Raw genomic sequence first — 13,711 nt, 5'->3', positions numbered from 1 at the left:
TTACATGAGAAATCTATTCCTTTTCACAAACGGATCATCAGGTGGCTCTGTATGGCTGATATTGTGGTGACACCCCTCCCACAGGAAACTGTGAGGACCATGGTCCTGGCAGTTTCCTGTCTGTGAACCTCATTGCATTGTGGGAAATAACAGCTGTTTTATTGTGTACAGCTTTTTCCAACTGTCAAAAAAGCAAGCAGCATCTCCTTCCAGTGACATCACCAGCCAGCAGTAAATATGTCACCATGTGATAAATGTCATAATGTAAATCAGAGAGAGGAATGATTTTACATTGGGCAAACACTGACTAAATCATCTATACATAATTATTATAAAAACAAAGCACTTTTTATTACATTATTTTCACTGGAGTTCCTCTTTAACACCACACAGTAGTTTGCCTGCAGCAGGGTTACCCATCTCTCGGCTTCACCCTGTGCCAAAATTTGGCCGCACTCATTTCAAATGTGCGCCTATAACATACAACCTGCCTGTACTGTGTTTCAGCATTTAGCTATCATTGCACTATGCCCCTAGCTTTAGAAATTATGGTAGCTGTTTACCCCCTTTCCCAAGGCCTAAAATCCATCCATCTAAACAGTATTACGTATCTAACTGTCTAGGATAGAAGGGAGGACAATTGTGTTATGTGTAAAAGAGAAGCTATATGTATATCCCTCGTTAGGGTCATAAAACAAGCCATGGAAAAGTTCCCAGAGCACCAGCTTATTTTTGGATGCTGATTGGCCTAGGGCACTTTGGGATAACCAATCAATTTTTTTTCCGCAAACATCAATGTTGTTTATTTAAGTCGATTAGCGGGAATTAGATTTAGGCCTGAACAACAACATTATTATTTTCAGAAGGTTTGTTAATTTTACTGCATATGATATGGTACGGCCTCCAAATGCATTCAATACAATTACAGTAATGTAATTTAAACAGATCTATGGAACACATTTTGCACAGTGAGTGAACAAAATAACCAGAACTTTGATTAACCAGCTTCCTCATTCTTTCCCCTAATGCATAGTTCTTTAATGATATGTTCAGTTGCACAGTGGATGCTGGATCATTAATCAGACACTGAGGACAAGCAAAAGTGTCATCGCACAAGCAGCATTACCAGGCCCTAACTCAGATCCTCTAACACTAATCTGGCCCTTACCTTTTCTCACTTAATACCTTACACTACTAGTCCATGTGTCCCAAAGACCCTGACTGTATTCATTTGTAATGTCCTGACAATGTTGGATTCCAAGCCCCCACAGCGCTACAAATCAGTGATTTGTCTTTCCTAATGTTCTTTCTAACTATCTCCTCAGCAGCGCTGATCTAATGAGATAGAAAAGCAGAAGTAAAATGTCTCTAGATGGAAAATGAAAGCTATATTTATATCCTTAGCAATACATATTTGCATTATATACCTTCATCAACTGAAAAAAAAATGTATACAGGCAAACTGTATATATATTTTTGAAGACATATTAAGTTCAAGGCATTACAGCATTGCCCATTAACTGTACACTTATACTGATATTACATTCACATTTCACATATGTTTCAGCCAACAATTACATTTACTGAGGAATATATCACATATACTACATTAACTGATAGATCAGAATCCTCTTGTGTTTATTTGATTTTTTTTGCTTGCCACTTTCTCAAGAAAGAAACAAAAAAAAAAAAAAACTGGTGAAATATTAAACTTAGATTGAAATCATTTTTTTTTCTTCATTATAGATATTACATCCAAAACCTGGTGCTTGTGCAGGGTTATTGCTTAGAAGAGATAACAAGATATATAGTTCATGCTGTGCATATGGGAGAGATATAGTAGAAAAGATAAAACTAATGAGAAATGTTAGGCATAAGTTAAGAATGGTGGCATAAACATGTTACTTTAGTCCTCTAGTATTGTAATTTTAAAAGAAAATAATGCTAGTAGACTGTAGAGTCAGTCTATATAAATGAACAAATAATTTTCAAAGGTTAAAATAAATGATCTTTCTACAGGAAAATAAAGCTTAAAGGGAAGGTTCAAGCAAAAAAAAAAAATGAGTTTTACTTACCTGGGGCTTCTACCAGCCCCATGTAGCCATCCTGTGCCCTTGTAGTCACTCACTGCTGCTCCAGTCCCCCGCTGGCAGCTTTCTGACCTCGGAGGTCAGGGCCACATTGCATACATTTTTACGCATTCCAGCTAGTGCAGGAACAAAAATGTACGCGTTGCACCACTAACGCGTAAAAATGTATGCGTTAATGTTCCTGCACTAGCCGAAATGTGTAAAAATGTACGCAATTCGGCCCTGACCTCCGAGGTCAGAAAGCTCCCAGCGGGGGACTGGAGCAGCAGTGAGTGACTACGAGGGCACAGGATGGCTGCATGGGGCTGGTAGAAGCCCCAGGTAAGTGAAACTCATTTTTTTTTTTTTGCTTGGACCTTCCCTTTAAAGAGGTGGGCTAAAAAAAAAAAAGTAGGCTACCTAATCTGCGGGGCTGAGTGGATCAGGTAGCTGCAAAAAACAAAGCGGCAAAAGGTACGGCCAGGAAGAGAGAGCTGCCCGGTGGCAGCTCAGGAAACCCTGCAGGAATGCCTCTGGCAGGTGTTTTGAACAAGGAATTCCTCTCCCCTGTGTTTACCTCCGAGTTAGCAACAGATCTTGTCACTAAATTCGAGGGGCTATAGCGCGACGGTGGGGGAGCTGAGATCGGCGATGGTTCTCTTTAAAGGACCACTATCAAAAACAATTTTAAATTTAAAATACACATATATGTACTGTATATGTATAAAATCTAAATTTGTTAAAATGCACTATAAATTTTTTTTTTCTATGTCACTGTCACTTAAAATGTAATGTAAACATTTGACAAATCTGACTGGTTTTGGACTGGTCGAACTCCTCATGTGGGATTCTTGGATTTTTTTTATTTTCAAAACCATTTACTGAATGGCAGTTGCTCAGTCCAACTGGCAAAATAGCATGCAAGTGAGTAAACAGGCTGAACAGAATCATTGCATAGCTACGTGTAGTGCCACAGCTTTTATACTCCGCCATTTTGTATTAGTGATGCATCTTGTAGTCTTGTATTATGTGAATCTTTTTATTCAGGTCTTTATCTGATCATTTGAGTCTGGTGGACTTCCTTAAACACTTGTTTATCAGAAACTAACCAGATGGGTGCATGAGTAATATGTCAAGTATTTACAATTAGGACAAAGTGCTTTTATATAAGGAAATAGTACTGATCTAACCCATGATCTATAGTTTCTTATTAAAGAGACTCTGTAACATTAAAAAGATCCCCTGGGGGGTACTCACCTCGGGTGGGGGAAGCCTCCAGATCCTAATGAGGCTTCCCACGCCGTCCTCTGTCCCACGGGGGTCTCGCCGAAGCCCTCCGAACAGCCGGCGACTCAGTTCAATATTTACCTTTGCTGGCTCCAGCGGGGGCGCTGTGGCGGCTTTCCGTCCTGAACTACACGGAAATACCCGATCTCATTCGGGTCCGCTCTACTGCGCAGGCGCAGGACCCTTGCGCCTGCGCAGTAGAGCGGACCCGACGGCGATCGGGTATTTCCGTGTAGTTCAGAGCCGACAGCCGTCAGAGCGCCTGCGCAGGAGCCAGGAAGGTAAATATTGACGTCACCGCTGCACGGACTCCACGGAGGGCTGCAGCGAGACCCCTGACGGATGGAGGACGGCGTGGGAAGCCTCATTAGGATCCGGAGGCTTCCCCCACCCGAGGTGAGTACCCCCCAGGGGATCTTTTCATGTTACAGTTCCTCTTTAATGTACTAAACCCCAATAACCATCCTTTTAGTATGAAGATAAGGGATATTGAGAGACTGGGATATTTAGAGACTTCTTTAGCCATAATGTATGAATTCAGAATGATTTAACCAGAGTAAATATCTAATTGTGTAAAAGACATTTAGAGGAGGCTATACATTTGTCAGTTACATATGTGACCAGAGTGTGGCCACTTGGTGATGTTCCAGCTATTATGAGTGGTGGGTGTTGTCTAAAGTCTCCATAGATCTCTATGTAATCCCATAGTTCTCTATGGGGGAAAAAGATATAAAACCCAGCTACTATTTTGAGAGGACGGAATTCTCTTGACTCTCGATTAGGCTGACCACCTAGTCACGTCTGACTGCTCAACTCCTGCCTAAGGAACTTCTTAGCCGTCGCGGAGAAAGAGTCACTCACGTAGGATGGGTGGAAGTTACTGCAACCTTAAGTGGGCACCTAACAAACAAGATGATGTAAGAGTGTGTTTATAATACTGTTAACTGTTATTTTATGTTATGCTACTATTCTTTGTCTTCTTTCCAATAACGTCGTGTTGTGTATCATATTTTGTATCAATAAACTTGTTAACCTTGGTGCTTGTCTCTGATTTTGGAGGAATCAAAAAGAACCTGCAATTGCTACCTGTTCAGGTGGTGTCACTTTTTCTGTAGCAATACACTACGTAGCACAAGGGGCAGAAGTGTGGCACTCCCTGATTGGTATGGATGTAGGGTGGTTTATGAGGCAAAAACTGTTACACTCACCGCTCTCGCTTATATCTCCTGTATGTACCAAATGGTCAAGGACGTGTGCTCCGGGATATGAGAAGAAAGGACAATGTGGTTGATAGCTCAATTTCATCGGAGGCAGCTACAAGATAATTTAGCAGATCCCAGATCTGCAACCCAGGTAAAATTCTCCCCCTTCTAAGTGAATAATCTCTCTCCAGCTAAGAGACAGAACCACAACACTCAAGTCTATGGAACAGCATCTCTGTCTAGCTAAGAGGTACAGAAACCACGCAACACTCAAATTGGTGGAAATGCATCTCATAAAGTTTATATTGCATGTGATATCTGTGATACAGGTACAGACATTGATGTATTACAGTAAGCAACAAGTACAGTGAAATTGTGCTATCTGTAACAAAACAAACAGAGCAAACATCCCCCACTTGGCTATATGCAAACCCCCATCAACACAGTAAAAATAATAAAAGCAAAACTGTTGTGTGCTTTGCAGTTTCAGGTTAATACAAAATACCTGACACAAAAAAAAAACCCACACGAAAAACAAAAAACTTCAGATTGAACATGCCTTTCCGTATGTTAATTTTTATAACCAACTTTAAATTACAAATTTTAAGACATGTTAAATCTGGTGCACCCGAAATAAATTGTTGCCTTGCAAAACGCAAAATTAAAAACATCACAATGGCCAGCAACTTTGTGCATGGGTCCTTCATGCCATTCACAAACCCTCTGCTATAGTAAAGTAACAAAGGCAACCTATTCAAATTTACATAGCTACAGTCAACACCTGAAACTACAAAAAATAGTTTAGAATTTTACTTTTCTGACTGTAGATAAAATTATCAATTAAATAAGAGGCTTATTCCAAACTAAACATTTGTTAGGATCCTCTTCATACATAAACACATACATAGACAGACAAACAACAAAACACAGCTGGGGTCTTCTTTTGTTCCTCGGTTTCCTATGGAACAGAAACTGGAAAACCATTATTAACCTCTAACAAGATCCCTGCACAAACAGTGTTCTGGAATGTCCCTCATTTTCCTATATTCCAGCATCTCCTGCTTTATTTCATTGACCTCACGAGTACGTTTTCCTGGAAACCAACTTACCTCAGCTTGTAAGTTGTCCTTCTGTGCCCTAACGCTATAAGGAACCCAGGCCCTATCCTGGCTCCTCTGCCTGTTCCCCCACCTTGGAGAGTACACCTCAGTTCCTCTCCTCCTGGTAAGGAATTTGTTATCTTTGAAATAATTCTGCCTGTCTCTCCCAAGTGACGGGCAAAACCGTTTCATGTGTCCCTGTTCTCCACAGTGGTAGCAACGCCGGGTCACATGACTTCTCTGGGGCTTATTTACTATATGTGCATCTCTGTCCCTTACAGGCTGCACAGCAAAAACTCCATTGAAATTTCTCTTGTGCTGCACTGATGATTTGAAAGGGTTATTTTTCAAATCATCTCTTAGACTCTCTAAAGTCCTGTTTCTCTGAATGGGCCTTGCCCGAGCATGCTCCTGCTTACTCTCTGGCAACTCAAAAACTGAAGAACCACTGCATTCAGAAGAACTACTATAACCAGCATCACTTTCACCTGGACACTGATTAACTGCTTCACTACTGGGGGACACAGACAATGTTTCCAACTTGCATTGTGCAATCTTCAACTGCTCAGTCAGACCTGCATTCTGAAGAAGCAATCTTTTATTTTCCTCAATAATTTGTTGCTGGGTAATGGCAACCACATTTGCCTCTTCAGCAGCAATTGTTAAAATGGAGATTGCACTTTGCAAGTCTTTCACACTGTCTTTCAGCCTCTGAACCTCATTTTCTAGGTTTGATTTTTATTCAACCAGACCTCTGTATTGCTCTGCTATCCATTGGGCTGCAAAAATAAGCATAGCTTTGCCCTCCTTTTTCTTCAGCTTCTTATTATTTATCAGATCACACACATACATTTGGGCTTGTTTCCATGGATCTATAGAGCTTTGCATTATATTAACAATACCATCTAGATCTTTTACTTTAGACTTTTTCACAAGTAACAGTTGTACAGAGGTCTCCATTATGTTTACCCCTAAACAAGACAATGGGCACTCTATTCAATGCAAACACTTTGATCTCTGTACACAATTGGCAGAGTCTACACTTAAACAATGTGGCTGCTTCACCACATGCGCAGTATAACCTCAATATCAGTACTCAAACACAAATCCAACATGCAATACAAAATGTTTAGAGAGACTATTCACTATTTCACACAGTACTGCTTTCTTAATTGGGGCATCAGACCCTCTTTAGGAATATCAGATTCCTGGAAAGCTTTATTGGGCATCAGACCCATCTATTTTCTTTAGGAATATCAGATTCCTGGGAGAGGCGCTACAGAAGCGCTTTCCTTCCGGGTTCTATTAATCCGCTCTAACAGTACAGGGTGGTAATAAAAATATAATTAATCACCCAATACTGTATATGGCGGCTCCAACTTCTCGACACCAAACTGATAGCTCAATTTCATCGGAGGCAGCTACAAGATAATTTAGCAGATATCAGATCTGCAACCCAGGTAAAATTCCCCCCTTCTAAATGAATGATCTCTCTCCAGCTAAGAGACAGAACCACAACACTCAAGTCTATGGAACAGCATCTCTGTCTAGCTAAGAGCTACAGACACCACGCAACACTCAAATTGGTGGAAATGCATCTCATAAAGTTTATATTGCATGTGATATTTGTGATACAGGTACAGACATTGATGTATTACAGTAAGCACCAAGTACAGTGAAATTCAACAGTATAAAGCATAAAGCTTAGAAACCAATGCACAAAATGTATACATTAATACAGGTAACCTGAATGCAGCTTCCCAATATGTCCTACAAATACAACCCATATTACCCAGAACCATTACATGATCTTATCTTACCCAAGCCAAGAGAAACAGTTCTCACTGCAGACCACAGCACACAGAGAGTAGAAAACAGCATGCTCAAAGACAATATACCCCTTGACTCCACCCCCTCAACATACATCACTTCCCTGTGAGAAGGCTCAGTGTGATTGGCTGAAAGGATGCAGATTTGAATTTTATCTCCGCCTAAGGTCAGTTAAACAGGAAGTGAGTCTTTTGTCTTAGAAACATGTGCTCTAAGGATGGATTTTCAAACAGTCCAATTCTTACAGTGGTAATCCTGGTAGAAAAGTAACAATGCCGTGCACCAACCATCCGTATTCAACAGTGTTTATTCCTCTGGTGAAGGCCAAGTACAATACAGTATTGAGTAAACATCAAACAGAGTGTACCTCAATATTGATGTGCAGCATAAACGGTGGAATATGTGGGTGCCACGGGTAAGATCGGAACAGGCGACGGCCGTTTCGCATTCGGCTGGACGCTTGGTCACGCTGCGTTCCACTACAATTGGACGCGCTTCTGGTATATCACAGAGGTAAACCCCGCCTCTTCCGGGAGTTGCGCAGGCGTCATGTGAAGAGTTCATTGGTTCTGGATGGAATGCTTCCAGTTTAGGGACATGAGTGCACGCTTCTGCGCATAAGGATGTGCGACCAAGTTAGAAGGGTCCTGGCTAAATACTTAAGCCCGAACACACATTACAATAATAGTGTATGTTGTTCCACCCATAATGCCCGCATCTACAAACATGGCTGCGTATATTCAACCGGACGGACCAAAAAAACAGTCCAATAAGGGGTAAGACTAACAGACAAGCAGAGGACCATTATAAGGACATAGGGGAGTTTAGGGTAAGATCAAACTGTATCTCTATTAAATCAAAATAATTTAACATTGATCAACTCTTTAAGAATTCTCACCCCTAATTTCAATTAAGGATCAAGCATACATGACAGCTCAATTTTATCATTTAAGCCCAAAGGGCCCATGGCGTCAGTCTGTAATATCAACCAAGTTTCTCTTCTAAGCAGCATTCTAAGAGAAGGTGTGTCCAAACTTTTGGTCTGTACTAAAGTGTAGAGAAACCGAGAGCCCAATATAGTGTAGTATGTTAAGCATAAATTAAGTAAAGGTTATCGTGAGAAAATTATACTCACAAACATGGGTTACCACACAGGCAACCACTGTAAAGGCAGGTGAGGAGATTAGACCTGTCCTCACTCAGGGATAAGAAGTCGCTCTCTGTAGATGCGAAAGGGGGTAGATCACCCCTCCACCAGGGGTGGACACGGTATAGCAGTAGGAGAACAGAGCCCCAGCAGGATAAAAGTGGATAAAAACTTTAAAATTTGCTGGGAGGAAGTGGTGGACTTACCTCCATAAAGCAGACACGAAAGACTGTCTGAATAGTAGTCACATTTATTAATTAGTACCCCAAAACAGTGCAACGCGTTTCGCAGGCCCAGCCCGCTTCATCAGGCAATAAAAATGGGGACAAGACAGAATTTCAGCAATAGCAGGTGTAGCGCCTCAGTGTCTGCTTTATGGAGGTAAGTCCACCACTTCCTCCCAGCAAATTTTAAAGTTTGTATCCACTTTTATCCTGCTGGCGCCTCTGTTCTCCTTTTGGTCTGTACTGTATATATATATATAACATTTTTCTTCTGTTGTAGTAGTAGTAAAATGCATGCATTAGTATTGTTTGGGGGGTTTAAATTCTACTTTGTATTTTGATTCATTTGATCCTCAAACTTTTATATAAGTGTTTATTAAAGTCTTTGCAAACATTACATTTTTAGAATGAAATGCTGCACAGTATGTCCAGGGCTTCACAGGATTAAATTTAGGACGGCCAAACCAATGATATTTGGGATGTTGAATTACAAATAATTGGCTGCAGCAACTGAACCATTAAAGGATCAGTCTCACTGAATGCAGCTTTTGAAATCCAGTATGTATGTATGCACCTGCTGATTCCTTTAATTAAGTCTGTGAAAAGAGCACTACACATTTTGAATGCTGATACAATATTAAATATTACAAATTAAATAAAGAAGGGGGAGCTGCTCGAAGACATCAATTATTAAAGCCATATTTATGAAGTTTTCCTGAATGAATGGATTAAATATGACTAAAGCATCAGACTATGAAGAACAACACAAATATGGCTGCAGTAACAATAAATATGGCTTATTAAAACAATTTGTTTAATCAAGATTATTATATACATATGTGTACATGTATAACAGAAGGATTAAGTTTAAGACAATACAAGAATAAATATATCAATGTATTAAAATATTATTGCACAAATCATAACATTGTAAAATAGGACATTACATACACCAGTGTTAATTAAACATTTTCATTTAAACCTTTGTGCTATATGATTTTAATTGGTGTTGGCTTTAATCTTCTGCACCAGTCTTCCCAACTAGTAAAGTACCAATTGTTGTCAGTATTCTTATATTCTGCTGTATGCTAAATCTGAGGTTGTAAAATATATACCACTAGCTGGTCGCCCGGCGTTGCCCGGGTATGTAATTGGCTAGTGTTAGCTCTGCCCACTTTTTCTAATCCTAACATACAATTACTCAAGGATGACCTAGTTTGTGAGCTTTGCTGTCTTTGGCATCAATAATTGGCATTGAAATGAAATAAATCTACTTGGCTGTGGCTCCACTCCTTTGAAAATCAATTGGTGAATTTTGATTAGCTTTTGTAGGCTCCACCCACTTTTCTGAATATTAATCCCAGTCACCCAGTGACCAACTGTGCAAAGTTTAAGAACCCTGCCATTGACAGTGTAAGAAAAACAAAAGTTTGCTTTCTTAAAACAGAAAGAATTTGTGATAATTCAAGTTGAAGTGAGCTTAAAATGTCACCCAGTGCATCACTGTTTAATATATGCAAACTAACCATTGTCACCCTTAAAAGCTAAACACACCTCCAGAACTGCTGGAATGCAATGATGTGTCATTTTGTTAACTTGTGCAGAGCCATAACAATCCAACCTGCATACAGACTGTTTTGGATTGTTTGATCCTCATCAGTGCATGGCATGGATTAATTTGGCTCTATGCAGTAGGGCTTGTAACACCGAGAGGTACAGACTAACAGCAAGCTCATGGTGACCCAGAACTCATTGGAGTGTGTAAGGGACTACAATGGTCCTAAAAGCCCCATTACTAAGATGTTATGAAAAACAAAAGTTCGCTTTCTTAAAACAGAAAGAATTTGCGATAATTCAGGTTGGAGTAAGCTTGAGATGTCTCCCAGGGCATCACTGCTGAATATATGCAAATTAATCATTGTGCCCTTAGACGCTAAACACACCTCCAGTGGAACAGTGTAAGAATGGCTGCAGTTTACATTTTCCAGTGAAATTTGTATTTGTCTCTGCCCCCTTTTTGGTTATAAGAAAAAAAAGTATCCTATACTTTATTCCAGGTAATGTACTATGTGTGTGCCAAATTTCAGTTTACATTCTAGCAGTGAAATTTGTATTTTTCTCCACCCACTGATGTCCTAATGTTTCCTGGGTATGTATTTGGCTGCTGTTGGCTGTGGCCACTTTTTCTAACCCTAACACACAATTGTCAATAGTCAATGACCACGTTTGTGAGATTTGTGGTCTTTGGCATGAATAATGTTCATTGAAATGAAACACATCTGATTCACTGTTTGTGGCCCCACCCCTTTTCTAAATATTTAACCCCAGTCACCCCATGATCAACTGTACCGGGTTTGAGGCTTGTGCCATTAACAGTGAAAAAATGGCAGCAATTAAATATTTGCCTTGAAAATCAATAGGTGAATTGTGAGTGTTTTTTGTAGGCTCCACCCACTTTTCTGAATATTAATCCCAGTCACCCAGTGACCAACTGTGCAAAGTTTTAGAACCCTACAATTAATAGTGTAAGAATGGCTGCAGTTTACATTTTCCCAGTGAAATTTGTGTTTGTCTCCGCCCACTGATGACTTGGCATTGCCCAGGTATGTATTTGGCTGGTGTTGGCTCCGCCCACTTGTTCTAACCCTAACACAAAATTACTTAATGACCAAGTTTGTGAGCTTTGCGGTCTTTGGCATCAATAATTTGCATTGAAATAAAATAAATCTGATTGGCTGTGGCTCCACCCCTTTTCTGAATTTAAACCCCAATCACCCAATGGCCAACTGTACCAGGTACAGGTGATTAACAGTGCAAGAATGGCATCAATTAATGTTTCCCCTTAAAGATTAATAGGTGGATTTTGATTGGCTTTTGTAGGCTCCACCCACTTTTCTGAATATTAATCTCAGTCACCCAGTGACCAACTGTGCAAAGTTTGAGAATCCTACCAATAATAGTGTACGAATTGCTGCAGTTTTTATTTTCTTTATTTTCTCAGTGAAATTTGTATTTGTCTCTGCCTACTGATGACCCGGCATTGCCCGATTATGTATTTGGCTGGTGTTGGCTGCGCCCACTTTTCCTAACCCTAACCCTTACACACAATTACTCAATTACTCAATGACCAAGTTTGTGAGCTTTGCGGTCTATGGCATCAATAACCTGCATTAAAATGAAACAAATCTGATTGGCTGTTTGGGGCTCCACCCCCTTATATAAATTTAAACCCCAGTCACGCAATGATCAACTGTACCAGGTTTGAGTCTTGTGCCATTAACAGTGCAAGAATGGCAGCAATGAAATATTCCCCTGAAAAATCAATAGGTAATTTTTGATTGTTTTTTGTAGGCTCCACCCACTTTTATGAATATTAATCCCAGTCACCCAGTAACCAACTATGCAAAGTTTGAGAACCCGTCCATTAACAGTGTAAGAATGGCTGCTGTTTACATTTTCCCAGTAAAATTTGTATTTGTCTCCGCCCACTTATGACCCTGCGTTGCCCGCTTATGTATTTGGCTGGTGTTGGCTGTGCCCACTTTCCTAACCCTAACACACAATTAATCAATTACTCAATTACCAAGTTTGTGAGCTTTGCGGTGTTTGGCAACAATAATTTGCATTGGAATGAAACAAATCTGATTGTCTATTTGTGGCTCCACCCCCTTTCTGAAATTGAACCCCAGTCACCCAATGATCAACTATACCAGGTTTGAGGTTTGTGCCATTAACAGTGCAAGAATGGCAGAAATATTCCCCTTGAAAATTGACCAACTGTGCATAGTTTGAGAACCCTACCATTAACAGTGTAAGAAAAACAAAAGTTTGCTTTCTTAACACAGAAAGAATTTACGATAATTCAGGTTGGAATGAGCTTGAGATTTCTCCCAGTGCATCACTGCTGAATATATGCAAATTAACCATTGTTACCCTTAGAAATTAAACACACCTCCAAAACCGCTGGAATGCAATGATGTGTCAGCTTGTTAGTTTGTACAGAGACATATAAATCCAACATGCATACAGACTGTTTTGGATTGTTTGATCCTCATCAGTGCATGGCATGGATTAATTTGGCTCTATGCAGTAGGGCTTCTAACACCGAGAGGTACAGACTAACCAGGAAACTCATGGTGACCCAGAACTCATTAGAGTGTGTAAGGGACTACAATGGTCCTAAAAGCCCCCTTACTAAGATGTTAAGAAAAACAAAAGTTTGCTTTCTTAAAACAGAAAGAATTTGCGATAATTCAGGTTGAAGTGAGCTTGAGATTTCTCCCAGTGCATCACTGCTGAATATATGCAAATTAACCATTCTACCCTTAGAAGCTAAACACACCTCCAGTGTAACAGTGTAAGAATGTCTGCAGTTTACATTTTCCAGTGAAATTCGTATTTGTCTCTTTTTGGTTATGGGAATAAAAAGTATCCTATACTTTATTCCAGGTAATGTACTATGTGTGTGCCAAATTTCATTCAAATCCGTTCAGCCGTTTTTGCGTGATCGAGTAACAAACATCCAAACATCCAAACTTTCCCATTTATTATATTAGTAGGATAGTGGATGACAGGAAGGTGTCCTAATCAACCCAGAATAACACAAACAAAACGTACTGATATGTTTAAAGAACAAGGGAAAATACCAATGAACAGTGGCATAGCAATAGGGGTTGCCACCGCATTAGGGCCCTTGGGCCAGAGGGGCCCCGTAAGGCCCTCCCTCAACTGCAGTATTAGCTGTTTTTTGGTCCTGTGCTTGTAATAATCACTTCTATCGATGCTTTGAATAATAATAATCATTAACAAGCTGCTCCCCATGCCCTTCTTGCACCTCTGACACTGTGGTTGT

Source organism: Hyperolius riggenbachi, chromosome 1 (genome assembly GCF_040937935.1).
Source record: "Hyperolius riggenbachi isolate aHypRig1 chromosome 1, aHypRig1.pri, whole genome shotgun sequence".
NCBI classification, from domain to species: Eukaryota; Metazoa; Chordata; class Amphibia; order Anura; family Hyperoliidae; genus Hyperolius; species Hyperolius riggenbachi.
This window is presented reverse-complemented; position numbering follows the sequence as displayed.